This window comes from Lissotriton helveticus, unplaced genomic scaffold, assembly GCF_964261635.1.
Source record: "Lissotriton helveticus unplaced genomic scaffold, aLisHel1.1 SCAFFOLD_590, whole genome shotgun sequence".
Lineage (NCBI taxonomy): Eukaryota > Metazoa > Chordata > Amphibia > Caudata > Salamandridae > Lissotriton > Lissotriton helveticus.
The window spans coordinates 163,176-178,387 of record NW_027611748.1 but is presented as its reverse complement, the minus strand read 5'-3'; the positions used below and the strand labels follow the sequence as shown (position 1 = coordinate 178,387).

Below are 15,212 nucleotides of genomic sequence, written 5' to 3'. Positions count from 1 at the left end.
ACTCTACCGGGCATGCGCTAAAACAGGAGATACTAAATATAGCCTGTCGCTGGGCAGATTTCGAGCGCAGTTAACAAGGAAGTAGGACAAAACACACGGTGAGCACATGGCAGCATTTGAAGGACAAAATGGCTGCCGCAAATACAAAATGGAGTCGACTGAATTGTTACGATAGTTGCCAAATACAGAATGTCTTCTGCTAATGCTTAATCTAATTGCTGTTAAATTACAACAGACAACCCTTTCAGCATTAGCTGAATACATTCGACTTCCTGGGATAGTCTAAATATTCATCCTGTATACCAATTTTCATCGTTTCAGCTACTTCTTTGTCTAAAATACTTTGTACTTTCATATCTGCAGTATTTCTCCTAGCTGGTATACAGGCAGTAATGCACATAGAGCATAATATTGGACCACATTGCACACAAATACAACATGTAAAGATTATCGCAATTATGATACACAGCACAGTCAATATTTTCCAGCCCCAAGCAGAAACTAGAGTCCAAAAGCATCCCGCAAAAGTCCAAGTACCATTTTCTGTATGAATTTCTGAAGAAATCTTATGGAGTTTATTTATCGCATTATACACTGACGGTGTGTGATCAGGGATGAACACACAACAACTACTACCAATGATGCGAAATGAACCACCTCGGTCAGCAAGCATAATATCTAGCACCATCCTGTTCTGGAGTGCAACAACTCTAGCAATTTTCAGTTCTTCAGTAATATTTCCAAGTGCTATAGCTGCCTGATTTGTAACAGCTTTCACAATCCTAGTCAATCGTCGCACTTTCCTACTATTTAATGCAGCACCTACAAAAAAAACAGTCCTAGATTAAAGTCCACATATTGCTGTAAAGTAGTATCTATTTCATCTACATCATCTGTATTAAAGTCCTTTTATACCGATTCATAGTAATATTACTAAACAATTTAAGATCTCGATGATATGATGCAGGTGCTAAAAATACAGGGGGCAATAAAAACGATACATAACATACACCCGACCACCCAGCTGGTAGTCGGTAATACCCATAGCTGCCACATACAAAGTATGTATTATGTGAAGCTAGGAAAGAACTATAATTTATTCCATCTATATTAAAAACGGTAAAGCAGTCACTTATTCCAACAGGAATCTGTCCAACACTTTGTACACATGTTTGCTTTAGTCTTTGTAACAGAAATCACAAAGCGTTCACTTTCGGCAGAGTCTCTTGTGTTGCTGAAGACATATGGCGTTGAAATATTGTTCGGTCGGTATTCCTCCCATTTAGTTCCATTAGCTTGAGGGTACCCATCCTTGTCTTGATAACACTCTTTATTCAAACGGAAAAGAAGTCCACCTACTGTAGGCTTTCTGGTTGCAAACAAGAGAGTGAACCAGGCTCGACAAGAGCCATTATGTGAGAAAGGAAGAGGTATAAAAGGTGTTCCTCCTTTCTTTTGATGAGCAGGCATCATCCCACATACCCAACAATTGGTTGTGTTTGTAGCATTATGAGTATGATGCAGCATCTGAATAAAAGTGTTGTTGAGATAAGATTGACGATGCTTCTGCTCCTGATACAGGAGCGTAAAGAAGAAGTGCTCCTCCGGTATTGGCGTAGTAGTAACAAACAACTCACGAGCAGGAGTTGTCTTCTCAACAGACCAAGTGATTGTTGACAAAATCACTAAAGCAGCAATAAACCCTATAGCACAAAAAATCTTCTTTCTCTCCATTTCAATAAGAGCACTAGACCATTCTTCCAGAAACTAAAGTAGTCGCCAGAGCTCTTACCCCTGGTTAGCCGTTGATTTCTTCACCACGGGCCAAGACGGGTGTCACTACTCTAATGCATGGCTGACCCCCCCCCCCCCTTGCCACATGGGCTCTCCGTTTCACTGACCCAGGGAATGCTCAGACAACTTTCACAGGTACTGCAAACTCCTTCCTCAGCCTCAAATTATATCTCGATGCTCCAGGGATTGTCGGGTCTGGGTAGAACTCCTCAGATCCGTCAGGTGTCACGGCGTGGCCTTTCTCCGCAGTCAAAACCTCTCGATGGTCGGTCAACACAGCAGGCTCCACCAAGGCAGGGCGTACTCTCCGGCAGCGAGTACTGTGGACCCAGTTCTCCGATTCGTGACTCGAACCGCTGTCCTCGTAGCAAGTAATACTTGCTCTGGTCCGCGCCACCTCGGCTCCAGACTGCTCGACCTCTCGAATGACTTCACCATGACGAAGCCACCCAGTCGGAGTTCATGGCTTCACCTTTAGATCTATCAGGAAGTGCTTCTCGAACCTGTTGATGAATAGAAACCAAGTTATCAATTAATTGTGCAAATAGTCATTCATTAAGACACAAGGTACATCATAAATAGAACTTGGTTTAGGAACTCCCGAGATATTCATTGGCCTCCCGAACACAAGCTCGTAGGGCGTGAGACCTGTCCGGGAATGCGGTACTGATCTAATAGACAACAATGCCAGTGGCAACGCATCTGGCCAAGTCAAAAAAGTAAAAACCTGTATTTTCGTTAATTTCAACTTCAGAGTAGCATTGTATCTTTCCACTAATCCTGCTGATTGCGGGTGGAACACCGCATGGAACTTCTGTTTGATCCCTAATCCTTTCAGGACATACTTGATAACATTCCCTATAAAGTGAGGTCCGTTATCGCTCCACAAAAGTCTACAAACACCATATCTAGGAAAGAATTCCTTCAAAAGCACCTTTGCCGTAGTAATAGCAGTGTAGTCCTTTGTGGGGTACGCCTCAATCCACTTACTAAAGGCACATACCACCACCAAGACATACTTCAGATTATTACAGCGTTCAAGCTGAATATAACGCATTTACAAAACTTCAAAAGGTGCAGTTGGTGTAGCAAACCCTCCTGCAGGAGTTCGTGTCCCTTTTCCAGGATTAAATTGCAAACAAATCATACATGATTGTACTACTCTCTTAGCTGTGCTACCAATTTCTGTATGCTCTCAAACTGGCGTAAGCAATTTCACTATTGCTGAAGCTCCAACATGTGCCAGCCCATGTGCCATCTGATCCACAGGTTGTACAAAAGCTATGGACAACTTCCATTTATCCATTTGCTTATTTCGCCAACAACCTTCATCTTCCAACTCTCCATCTTTAGACCGTTGCTCCCGTTCTTTCTCAGAAGCGGCTCTCTGTATCTCTAATACTTCTTGCCTAGCATTGTTTTACCGCTCAGCTTGCAACTTCACTACATACATGGAAGTAGTACTGGGCTGCATCGCAGTCTCACGTGCCACTCGATCTGCAAAGGCATTACCTTGTCCCACCTTATCTGTAACTTTCTTGTGAGCACTACATTTCACAATAGCTATTCTTTAGGTCTCGCGACCTATCAATGCGCGCAAGCGCATTGAGCGGAGCGAGAATTCAAGTGCTCGAAATCCTAGTGAAACCAAGGGCTTCTTGCGCTGCGGTTTTCATTAAGTTCACGTGAATCACGTGAGCAAACAAGCACGCGCATCAGCCTCCCTCCTACTCGTACTTTCAGTTTCTCCCGCCCCCATCCGGCCTCTCTCCAAGCGCATCGCGCTTTCGCACACAGGCATTCCGCCTGCCACACTTCTCCTCCCTCGCATTCCCACCCCCCCACCAGGCTCTCCCGCCCCCATCCGGCATTTGCTTTGCGTTCTTGTTTTTTTTTATCGTGTCGGCACGTTAGGTTTCGCTTTCACCGTCGCCGGCTTCCCTCAGGCATTCCGCCTGCCACACTTCTCCTCCCTCGCATTCCCACCCCCCCACCAGGCTCTCCCGCACCCATCCGGCATTTGCTTTGCTTTCTTGTTATTTTCTTTTTTTATTTATTATCCCGTCGTCTCCCCACCACTACGCCCCACCCAACCACGTTTACCTGTGCCAGCCGTGCCTGTTTCAAATGCTGCGTCCCTCAAAACAACAAACAGCAGAACGGAGTGCGTGGCCGGCAGATACAAACGTTTCGCCCGTGGCCTGTTTGCGTGACTTTCAGCAATAATCCGTCGGAAATTGAATTAGCGGCACAATGGCATTTTTTCTAATCGCACCCAGTACCGGGAAGGGCGGCTTAAAAAGAACCATTTAGGCAGAGACAGAGCAGCACCATTATAAGACACCTTACCTTTCTCTGCCACTGCTCAGGTTTCAACATGCGCACTACATTCAGTGTCTGCCGAAAAACAGGACATGCTTACAGAGTAGGCTCTGATTCACCGCGCTTCACAAACAGAGATCCCGGCCGGGTTTCTCTTCCAGAGCGAGGTCGGAGCATTAAGTGTTACGGGACATCGTGTCTGGGAGCTGTAATCCTGCTACTTCCTGGTTTACAAGCACGGGAAACTTCAGGGAGGGAGTGAAAATTACCCGTACTCTGAAAGCCTGTAAAACCGCTTATTTGTGTCATGCCTTTCTCAGCTAAAGGCGCGCACTTTTGTGGGCGATTGTTGTAAAACGCACTTAAACTGAAGCGTAGTGTGTACGTTTGATGGACATGGCATTGAAGAAATTGTTCATCCAGATAGAGCAAGGGCGAGGGAAGTATCTGTTTTATATGAAGTCGTGCCTTTATTGCAGAATTTGTACAGTGCTTACTACTACTATGTGCGGCACAGAAGCGCTTCCCCCGTGGGTAGCACGCTATATCGTGCGAGGTGTGTGGTTAAGTGCAGGGCACAAGTCCTAAAACAAGCATTGGCATAGCCAATAGGTCTCGCTTGTGGGACCTTATAAGTATTTAGTTTTGCAGCACAATATCCTTAGTGCAACAACATCAACTGTTGCATGCCTAAACACTTATAAGGTACAAGGTTTAGCCGTGCAACAGCTGATGTTGTTGCACCAAGGATATTGTGCTGCAAAACTAAATACTTATAAGGTCCCACAAGCGAGACCTATTGGCTATGCCAATGCTTGTTTTGGGTATGTCAATGGAGTCAAAAGGTTATGCACTAATTCTCCGTGCATTATCTGCATCCCATGTGACGTCAGAAAGCCTCTTTCCTTCCAGAGCAGGCCAAAATCTTGCGCCACTCCAAAAGCATAGCGGCTATCTGTATAAATGTTCACACACAAATCAGTACTAAGCTCACATGCTCGTGTCAAAGCTATTAGTTCCGCTGCTTGAGCTAACTTCTGTGGTATGCGAGCTGTCTCCACTATTGTGTGAAGTGTGGTAATTGGGTATGCGGCTGAAGTTGTACCATCTGGCAACTTCAGACAAGACCCATCAAACCACAGTTCTCCATCTACATCTAGAAGGGGCGTATCTTGTAAATCAATACGAACCTTTGTCTGTTCTTCAGTCAGGAATATACAATCATGTGTTTCTTGTGCCTCAGGCTGAGTCACCGGAAATGGCAAAAACGTGGCTGGGCTTAGTGTTGCACATCTCTTCAGTGTAATGTGAGGAGCTAACAGCGTCAGCTCATATCCTGTCAGACGAGCACTAGTTAAATGCTGCGTCTTTGTTTAATTCAAAAGGGCATCAACAGCATGGGGTACCAGCACCAACAGTTTATGTGACAAAACTATCCATTCACTCTGGCGTATTGACACAGCTGTTGCCGCTACTGAGCGAAAACATCGAGGCAACGCTCGAGCAACAGGATCAAGTACTGCTGAAAAATATGCACAAGGAGGTTGCTTATCGCAATGTGTCTGCACTAAAAATGACAATGCACATCCATCTCTCTTGTGTACGTACAATGTAAAAGGCTTCGTGTAATCTGGAGTACCTAACACTGGTGCTGAACAAAGGGCTTGTCATAACTGTCGAAAAGCATTCTCACATTCATCTGTCCATGGAAGGGATATTGGAGTATCTTTTGTCAACAGTGCTAACAAAGGCTTAACAATGTATGAAAATCCTAATATCCATTGCCCACAAAAGGAAGTAAGACCAAGAAATACACAAACTTCTTTCTGTGTAGAAAGTACTGGTGTGTCTAAAATTGCCTGAATACGATCTGATGTGAGTGCACGTCCCTCCTTAGACAAAAGGTGACCTAAATAGGTTACCTTTGGTATACAATATTGCAATTTCTTTCATGATACTTGTAGGAGAGTAGGGTCTGCTATCCTATGGTCACCCCAAATTTTTGCTTTTTGCTTCACTGGTTTTCGACTACTGAGGCTGTGGGCCTGCTGATCAGACCCCCAGCCTGCTGTTCTCTCACTAAATTAATGACACATGTGCTATAGGCACATACCAATTGGAAATGGACTCCTTGTCAGCCCCTGTAGAATGCACTATAGGTGCACAGGGCACAGGAGCCACTAAGGCCTACCAGGGGCTGCAGCATATCTTTTGCCACCCCTGGCTGGTTCTTAAATTGACACAACTGGCTGATCACTCAGCTGGGGTAAGGTGGTGTACACACCCCTTGCTTAGATATAGTATACCTATGTCTAAACCTATATCTGGACACATGTAAACCTGTGAGCCACTCCTATAGACAGGCCTCACCAATCCTGGAGGCTGGGTGCATGGTTTTTATGTGAGATGGAGCTCTAGCATGAGCTGAGCCTGTCTGCAGCCGTCGGGAACAAATCCCTAAGCTGTTTCAGGATAATGCCATACCATATACTATTAAGTGCCTTATAATCCTCGCGGTTATTTAGCAACTCTGGTTTGGCTTTATCAAAACATGTCGTGTAAGGTGTCATACGCTTTGGAATACCATCCCCTCGCCAGTTCTGGCGACGGGGATGGCATTCCACCCCTCTAGAGGGGTAAGACATGTTACTTCACTTTAATGCGGTTGATTTCTCCAAAGGCCTTAAGATCCACAAAATGGATGCCTCTGCCACAGACAAATGTCTGGACCCCTGGAGCTGACCGAAACCCAGTCAAGGGGGTCCTGGACAAAGGGTTTCCTGTCACAGGAGGGTGTCACCGCCCTCCAGACAGGAGATAGTGTATTGTAGCAGGGAGGTTTGAAAGAAACCAGACACTGCCTGGGGCGCACAAGGCTGCCCCTTGCATAATCCGGCCAAACCGGTTCTGGGGCACTCCAGCCCTCGTGCCAGGGCGGCCTGGATCAAAGGAAGGGGGTGTATCCACCCACTTCCTGGGTCCCACCCATAGGAGGGGACCTAGCAGGTAATCACGCCCACCAGATTCGAATAAGAGTGGGAGCAGTGCCAATGCACATCAGATTTCCTGGAAGAAACATTTGAAACGATATTCTGGACCCTTCGCCCTCCATCTCAACGTGGAAGCCCGAAGAATCTCCCTTGTGGTCAAGGAGTGACCACCCTGCAGCAGCAGGCACCATCCAGCCCTCGACGTCTACTTGGTTGCAGTTCCCGCCGGAACTCGAGCGACTGAGATCGACGAGATCAAGCCTGCCCAGCTTCTAACAGCCCGATCCACAGTCCCTGCAAAGCTGAGACCCGTGGAGGCGACCGGAAGCGTGGGGCACGCCATCTTGAAGTGACCACGAGACGCTGACCGTGCAGCCCACGAGTGACCCTCGAAGCTGTACACCGGGGTTTGAGAAGCCCCCACCCTGAGCTACTCCTGAGCCGAAGTTCAGCCCTCCACACTCGACGAGTGCTGCGTGGGGCCCTTTGGCACGATTTGGCTCAACGCGTTGGCCCGGTCACTTGCCAGCTGGCTTGTGGTCCCTGTGCCGACGAACTACAAAAGAAGACTCGTGATTCTGGTTGCTCCAGATCCACACCAGCTCCCCTGAAAGGGAGCTCCGACTCTGACCTTCCTGGTCCGAGTGAGACGCCATCTTCCAATCCCGCGTGGATTGCTCTTACCAAGGCTTGTTTGCTCCAAACCGGAAGCCGACTGCACCGACGGTGAGAGCCTGCGTGGGACAGATCGTGACCTGCTCCTGGACGTCGCAGATGCCCCAGAGCCCACGTGACAGCGAAGAGAAGCGCCTCGACGACCACCTGATTGCGCCCGACATTGCCTGGTTCCGTCTTGGTTCCACCCTGGTCACTGCTGAGTGACCCAGACTCTGTCCCCTCTGCTTTCAGGTACTCTACAACTTGAGTCCACCCTTGGACTCCACCGGACACTTCGTCTTCACCCTGCCTGCAGCCCTTTCAGCTTCAAGCACCAAGAGCCTGCGTGTCAAAACCCGACGCCACTTCGACCCTGTGCACCCACTTCCTGTGGGTGAGGTAACTTTGCTCCGCCAGTGTTCCCACACTGGTGCACACCTCTAGGGTCTGTGTGTTAAGTTTTGTTCCTCTAGGTTCAGCGGAAGTGTCCTTAAACCTTAACTATTTGACTTTTACGCACCATTGGTTAACATTGGTGCATGCGTGCGCTTTCCGCACATCTCCCGAATCCCGAGGGCCATTCCCGACTTCAGCATTGCTTGTCCTGACTGCTCCCAGCGATTCCCTAGGCCCTAGGCCTAACCACTGTTCGAGTGGCCTCTCTTATACCACTTGTTTAGTATATGGTTTGAGTGGCCCCCTGCCCTCATCCATAATTGTGCAACTTTGTATGTTTAAACAGTGCTTTTGATTTAACGCTGGTGCCCCTTTATTCATAAAGAATACTGGGGATTGTTTTTAGTAATAAACACATATATTTTTATAATATATACTTGTGTGGTGTCCTTTCATTTGGTATTACAGGATTGTATGTGGTAAAACAGCTCGCTTAACACGACCTCTTAAGTTAAGCCTTTAGGCTGCTTAGTCCATGCTACCCCTAGGATAGCTTGTCTAATAAGGTTGACTTACAACCAGACACCATAAGGGGATTGTTTGGTCAGGTAGTAGGTGGTTCCAGAATTGGAAACATCCCCTACCAGGCCAACTTCTCACATTGGTGAGCAGCGGTGCGGATTTGAGCTTGCTGTTGTTTTACCATTGCAATCTTTATATCAAATTGAAAGATCACATCAAGTACCTCTAGGTACATATAAAATCAAAAGCTTAGCATATTAAGTTCTACTGAACTTAGTAGTTGTAGGTTGAAGGGAGTAGCACACCCCTGACTACAACTCACTAGCAAGGTCCAGTAGGAAAACACTTAGTGTAGGTAAGTGCACCACTTACACCTCACTAGTAACCATGTCCGACACAGGAAAGGCCTCAGGGTCTAGTCCTGTGACAGTTGACCCTACCCAGGCAACTTCTGGATATGACAAACTAACCCGCAGAGACTTGATTGTCTTGTGCAAAGCAAGAGGGTTAAAAAGGGGCAGAAGCCCCACCTGCCTAATCCTGATAGGACTCCTAGAACAGGATGACTTAGAGAGGGCAAAAGCAGCTTCCCTAGATACAGGAACTGAAGGGAACCCCCCTGCAGTTGATCCCCCTGAAGAGGAGGATGATGATGACTTGGATGAGGACTCAGAAGTTGAGGACTTAGAAGTACAGGATCAGGGTAGCCAGGTTCCAGTTGGTAGGCTTAGCCAGGCCAACTTGGACCTACTGGGGAATGGAGAGGGCCAGCACCTCCCCAGAACCCAACATATGATTCCCCCAGGCAACAGAAGAGTGAGATCTCCCTCAGGAGACTCTCATCTTTCTAGTGCCTCCAGGGAATCACAGAGAGGCATGAATGCTTCTCAAAAGTTAGAGCATAGGGCCAGAATGAGGGCTGTCAAACTCCAGATAGAGAGGGAGGAGGTAGCCTTGGCTCAAGCTAGACTTGCCTTGGCAAGAGAGCAGAAATTAAGTGGCTTAGATGTCACTGGTGGCAGCAATTTTCCAAGAGAAAAAGACAGGGCCTATGACAATAGAAACCTGACCAAGATTGTGCCCCCCTTCAAAGAAGGGGATGACATCCACAAATGGATGACTGCTCTTGAGAGAGCCTGCATGGTACAGCAGGTTCCTGAGAACCAGTGGGCTGCAATTTTGTGGTACTCCTTTTCTGAGAAAGGGAGAGACAGGCTCCTCACAGTTAGACCTGAGGATGCCAAAAACTACTCTGTTTTGAAGAGTGCTCTCATTGAAGGGTATGGCCTAACCACTGAGCAATACAGGTTGTTGTTCAGAGACACCCAGAAAGCACAGACTCAAGACTGGACTGATTTTGTGGAGTGTGCCACTAAGGCTTTGGAAGGTTGGTTACAGGGAAGTAAAGTTTCAGACTATACAGGATTGTACAATCTTATGATGAGAGAACAGATCCTTAATAACTGTACAAACCAGCTGTTGCATCAATACCTTATTGACTCTGATCTGACCTCTCCCCAAGAATTGGGAAAGAAGGCAGACAAATGGGTCAGAACAAGGATTAAGCAGAAACCCCAGAACCAAGGTGGTGACCAGAAGAAAACAGACCAGAAGGGTGGTAATCAGAATCAGAAAGATAAAGAAAAAGACCAGAAGTCTTCAGGCCCCCAAACTAATAGTAAGGAGGGTGGTTCCCAAAATGGTAACAAGAAGAAGAAGAACAAAGGTCCAAAGACACCTTGGTGTAATACCTGCAAATCAGTTTCACACTGGGGCAGTGAGTGCACCAAGGCAAATCCAGTTCCCACCACTACAGCTCCTAAAGCAACTGCAACCCCAAGTACAGTAAGCAGTGGTGGAACACAGTCCAAGGGTGTAGCTGGGTTGACCCTGGGTATTGAAGTAGGATCTGGCCTAGTCAGAGTCCCTACACAGGCAGTTCTCCTGTATGATGTGGACATTGAGTTGCCCACTGCAGTAAGCCCCACTAACCTGGGCAAATACAGGCAGACTCCCTTAATAAATGAGAAACTGGCTCAAGCTTACAGGGACACATGTGCTAGTGTCACCATGGTGACCCCTGGCTTTGTGGACCCTGGACAGATTGTACTAGGAGAGAGCTACCTAGTAACCAATGCAAGCAACTCCACTACCTCCCATAGTGTGGCAGTTGTGAACTTCTCCTGGGGAGGGGTTGATGGCCTAAAGAAAGTTGTGGTGAGTGCAGACCTACCAGTAGACTGTCTGTTAGGCAATGACCTTGAAAGCTCAGCATGGTCAGAAGTGGAGTACAGGACTCATGCAGAAATGCTAGGGATTTCAGAGCATGTCCTTGCCATGACAAGGGCTCAGGCTAAGAAGTGCCTTCCTGAACCAGTGGTGGATCTTGAGACAATAGACCAGCCACAACCCAAGAGAAGGAGCCAGAGAGGAAAGGCCTCGCCTTCCACCTTGCCCCAGGTTGAGGATCAGGTTTCAGAGGAAACTGATTCTGCAGTCCAAGAGGAGACTGTCTCTGAGGAGCTTGAACCTGACCAGGTTGAGTTTCTGGGGACAGGGGGACCCTCAAGGGCAGACCTGAGGCAGGCTCAATTAGATTGCCCTTCCCTTGAACCCCTCAGACAGCAGGCTGCTGCTGAGGCTGCTGGGGATGCCCAAGGTACCCATACTGTGTATTGGGATGAGGGACTCCTTTACTCAGAGGCTAGAGCCCCCAAGCCTGGCATGACCAGGAGGTTGGTGATACCTCTGCAGTTTAGGGGATTCCTCCTTACCTTGGCCCATGATATTCCCCTTGCAGGACACTTAGGCCAGAACAAGACGTGGGACAGGCTTGTTCCACACTTTCACTGGCCTCACATGTCAGAGGATGTCAAGGAGTTTTGTCGCTCCTGTGTCACTTGCCAAGCCAGTGGTAAGTCAGGTGGCACAACAAAGGCCCCCCTAATACCACTACCTGTGGTGGGGGTCCCCTTTGAGAGAGTTGGAATTGATATTGTGGGTCCAATGGACCCCCAAACAGCATCTGGGAACAGATTCATACTGGTGGTAGTGGATCATGCCACCAGGTACCCAGAGGCTATTCCCCTAAGGACCACCACAGCACCTGTGGTGGCAAAAGCCCTCATTGCAGTTTTCTCAAGAGTGGGCTTCCCTAAGGAGGTACTATCAGATAGAGGGACAAATTTTATGTCCAGCTATCTAAAAGCAATGTGGAAGGAATGTGGAGTAAACTATAAGTTTACCACCCCATATCATCCACAATGCAATGGGCTTGTGGAGAGATTTAACAAGACCCTTAAAGGCATGATAAAAGGACTACCAGAGAAGCTCAGGCGGAAATGGGACATTCTTTTACCCTGCCTGCTCTTTGCTTACAGAGAGGTCCCACAGAAGGGGGTTGGCTACAGCCCTTTTGAACTTTTGTTTGGCCACCCTGTGAGAGGTCCATTGTGTTTGGTGAAGGAAGGATGGGAGTTACCTCTCAAAAAGCCCAAACTAGACATAGTGGACTATGTACTTGGTCTCCGCTCCAGGATGGCTGAGTACATGGAAAGAGCATCCAAAAACCTGGAGGCCAGCCAAGAATTGCAGAAAGCTTGGCATGACCAAAAGGCTGTACTGGTAGAGTTCCAACCAGGACAGAAGGTATGGGTACTGGAGCCAGTGGCTCCAGCAGCACTCCAAGACAAATGGAGTGGACCCTATCCTATTATTGAGAAGAAAGGGGAAGTCACCTACTTGGTAGACTTTGGAACACCCAGGAGCCCTCACAGGGTAATCCATGTGAATCGCTTGAAAGCATTTGTAGACAGGGAGGACATGAGCTTGCTCATGGCCACAGATGGGGAACAGGAGGAAGAGAGTGACCCTCTCCCAGACCTGCTTTCCCAGAACCCTGATGATGGTTCAGTTGATGGAGTAGCCTTGGCAGGCAGCCTCACTGACCAGCAACAGAGGGACTGCAGACAAGTTTTGCAGGCTCACAGGCAAATGTTTTCACTCACCCCCAGCCAAACTGACTGGTGTACCCATGTTGTGGACACTGGTGACAGTCTGCCTGTCAAGAATAAGATCTACAGGCAACCTGATCATGTCAGGGATTGCATCAAGGCTGAGGTGCAAAAGATGTTGGAGCTTGGAGTGATTGAGCCATCAGAGAGCCCATGGGCCAGCCCAGTAGTCCTGGTGCCAAAACCTCATACCCAAGATGGTAAGAGAGAAATGAGGTTTTGCGTGGATTACAGGGGTCTCAATGCTGTCACTAGGACAGATGCTCACCCCATTCCAAGAGCAGATGAGCTCATTGACAGATTGGCTTCTGCCAAGTTTCTGAGCACATTTGATCTGACAGCTGGCTACTGGCAAATCAGACTAGCTGAGGAGTCAAAAGCCAAAACAGCATTCTCTACCCCTAGTGGACATTATCAGTTTGTGGTAATGCCCTTTGGTTTGAAGAATGCACCTGCCACTTTTCAAAGGTTGGTGAACCAAGTCCTTACTGGGTTGGATGACTTTTGTGCAGCTTATCTGGATGATATTGCTGTCTTTAGCTCCACCTGGGAGGATCACCTGATCCACCTGAAGAAAGTTTTGGAGGCCCTGCAAAAGGCAGGCCTAACTATCAAGGCCACAAAGTGCCAGATAGGGCAGAGTAAGGTTGTATACCTGGGCCACCTAGTAGGTGGAGGCCAGGTTCAGCCACTGGAAAGCAAAATCCAGGCCATACAGGACTGGGCTCCTCCAGTTACCCAGACACAAGTCAGAGCCTTCTTGGGCCTGACTGGGTATTACAGAAAGTTTGTGAAAAACTATGGGTCTATAGTGACACCATTAAATGACTTGACATCCAAGAAGATGCCAAAAAAAGGTTCAGTGGACAGTTAGCTGTCAGAAGGCATTTGAAGACCTGAAGAAGGCCATGTGCTCTGCACCTATCCTAAAGAGTCCTGACTACTCCAAACAGTTCATTGTTCAGACAGATGCTTCTGAGTTGGGGGTGGGAGCTGTACTCTCACAACTTAATCAAGATGGTCAAGACCAGCCAATTGCTTTCATTAGCAGGAGGCTAACCCCAAGAGAAAAACGTTGGTCAGCCATTGAGAGGGAGGCCTTTGCTGTGGTTTGGGCATTAAAGAAGTTGAGGTCCTACTTGTTTGGAACTCACTTCCTAGTGCAAACAGACCATAAGCCCCTCTTATGGCTTAATCAGATGAAGGGTGAAAATCCCAAACTGCTCAGGTGGTCCATTTCCCTACAGGGGATGGACTTTACAGTGGAGCACCGCCCAGGGACTGACCATGGTAATGCAGATGGTCTCTCCAGGTACTTCCACTTAGAACATGAAGACTTATCTGGTCAAGGTTAGTTTAATGTCCCTGCGTTTGGGGGGGGGTTGTGTAGGAGAGTAGGGTCTGCTATCCTATGGTCACCCCAAATTTTTGCTTTTTGCTTCACTGGTTTTCGACTACTGAGGCTGTGGGCCTGCTGATCAGACCCCCAGCCTGCTGTTCTCTCACTAAATTAATGACACATGTGCTATAGGCACATACCAATTGGAAATGGACTCCTTGTCAGCCCCTGTAGAATGCACTATAGGTGCACAGGGCACAGGAGCCACTAAGGCCTACCAGGGGCTGCAGCATATCTTTTGCCACCCCTGGCTGGTTCTTAAATTGACACAACTGGCTGATCACTCAGCTGGGGTAAGGTGGTGTACACACCCCTTGCTTAGATATAGTATACCTATGTCTAAACCTATATCTGGACACATGTAAACCTGTGAGCCACTCCTATAGACAGGCCTCACCAATCCTGGAGGCTGGGTGCATGGTTTTTATGTGAGATGGAGCTCTAGCATGAGCTGAGCCTGTCTGCAGCCGTCGGGAACAAATCCCTAAGCTGTTTCAGGATAATGCCATACCATATACTATTAAGTGCCTTATAATCCTCGCGGTTATTTAGCAACTCTGGTTTGGCTTTATCAAAACATGTCGTGTAAGGTGTCATACGCTTTGGAATACCATCCCCTCGCCAGTTCTGGCGACGGGGATGGCATTCCACCCCTCTAGAGGGGTAAGACATGTTACTTCACTTTAATGCGGTTGATTTCTCCAAAGGCCTTAAGATCCACAAAATGGATGCCTCTGCCACAGACAAATGTCTGGACCCCTGGAGCTGACCGAAACCCAGTCAAGGGGGTCCTGGACAAAGGGTTTCCTGTCACAGGAGGGTGTCACCGCCCTCCAGACAGGAGATAGTGTATTGTAGCAGGGAGGTTTGAAAGAAACCAGACACTGCCTGGGGCGCACAAGGCTGCCCCTTGCATAATCCGGCCAAACCGGTTCTGGGGCACTCCAGCCCTCGTGCCAGGGCGGCCTGGATCAAAGGAAGGGGGTGTATCCACCCACTTCCTGGGTCCCACCCATAGGAGGGGACCTAGCAGGTAATCACGCCCACCAGATTCGAATAAGAGTGGGAGCAGTGCCAATGCACATCAGATTTCCTGGAAGAAACATTTGAAACGATATT

General features: G+C 48.0%; 1 protein-coding gene across 6 annotated transcripts in view; it reads left to right on the top strand.

The window, feature by feature from the left end:
• Nucleotides 1-15,212, top strand: part of LOC144806644 (uncharacterized) — a 352,101-nt gene that overhangs the window by 292,049 nt on the left and 44,840 nt on the right. The gene's annotated exons all lie outside the window — the stretch shown is intronic.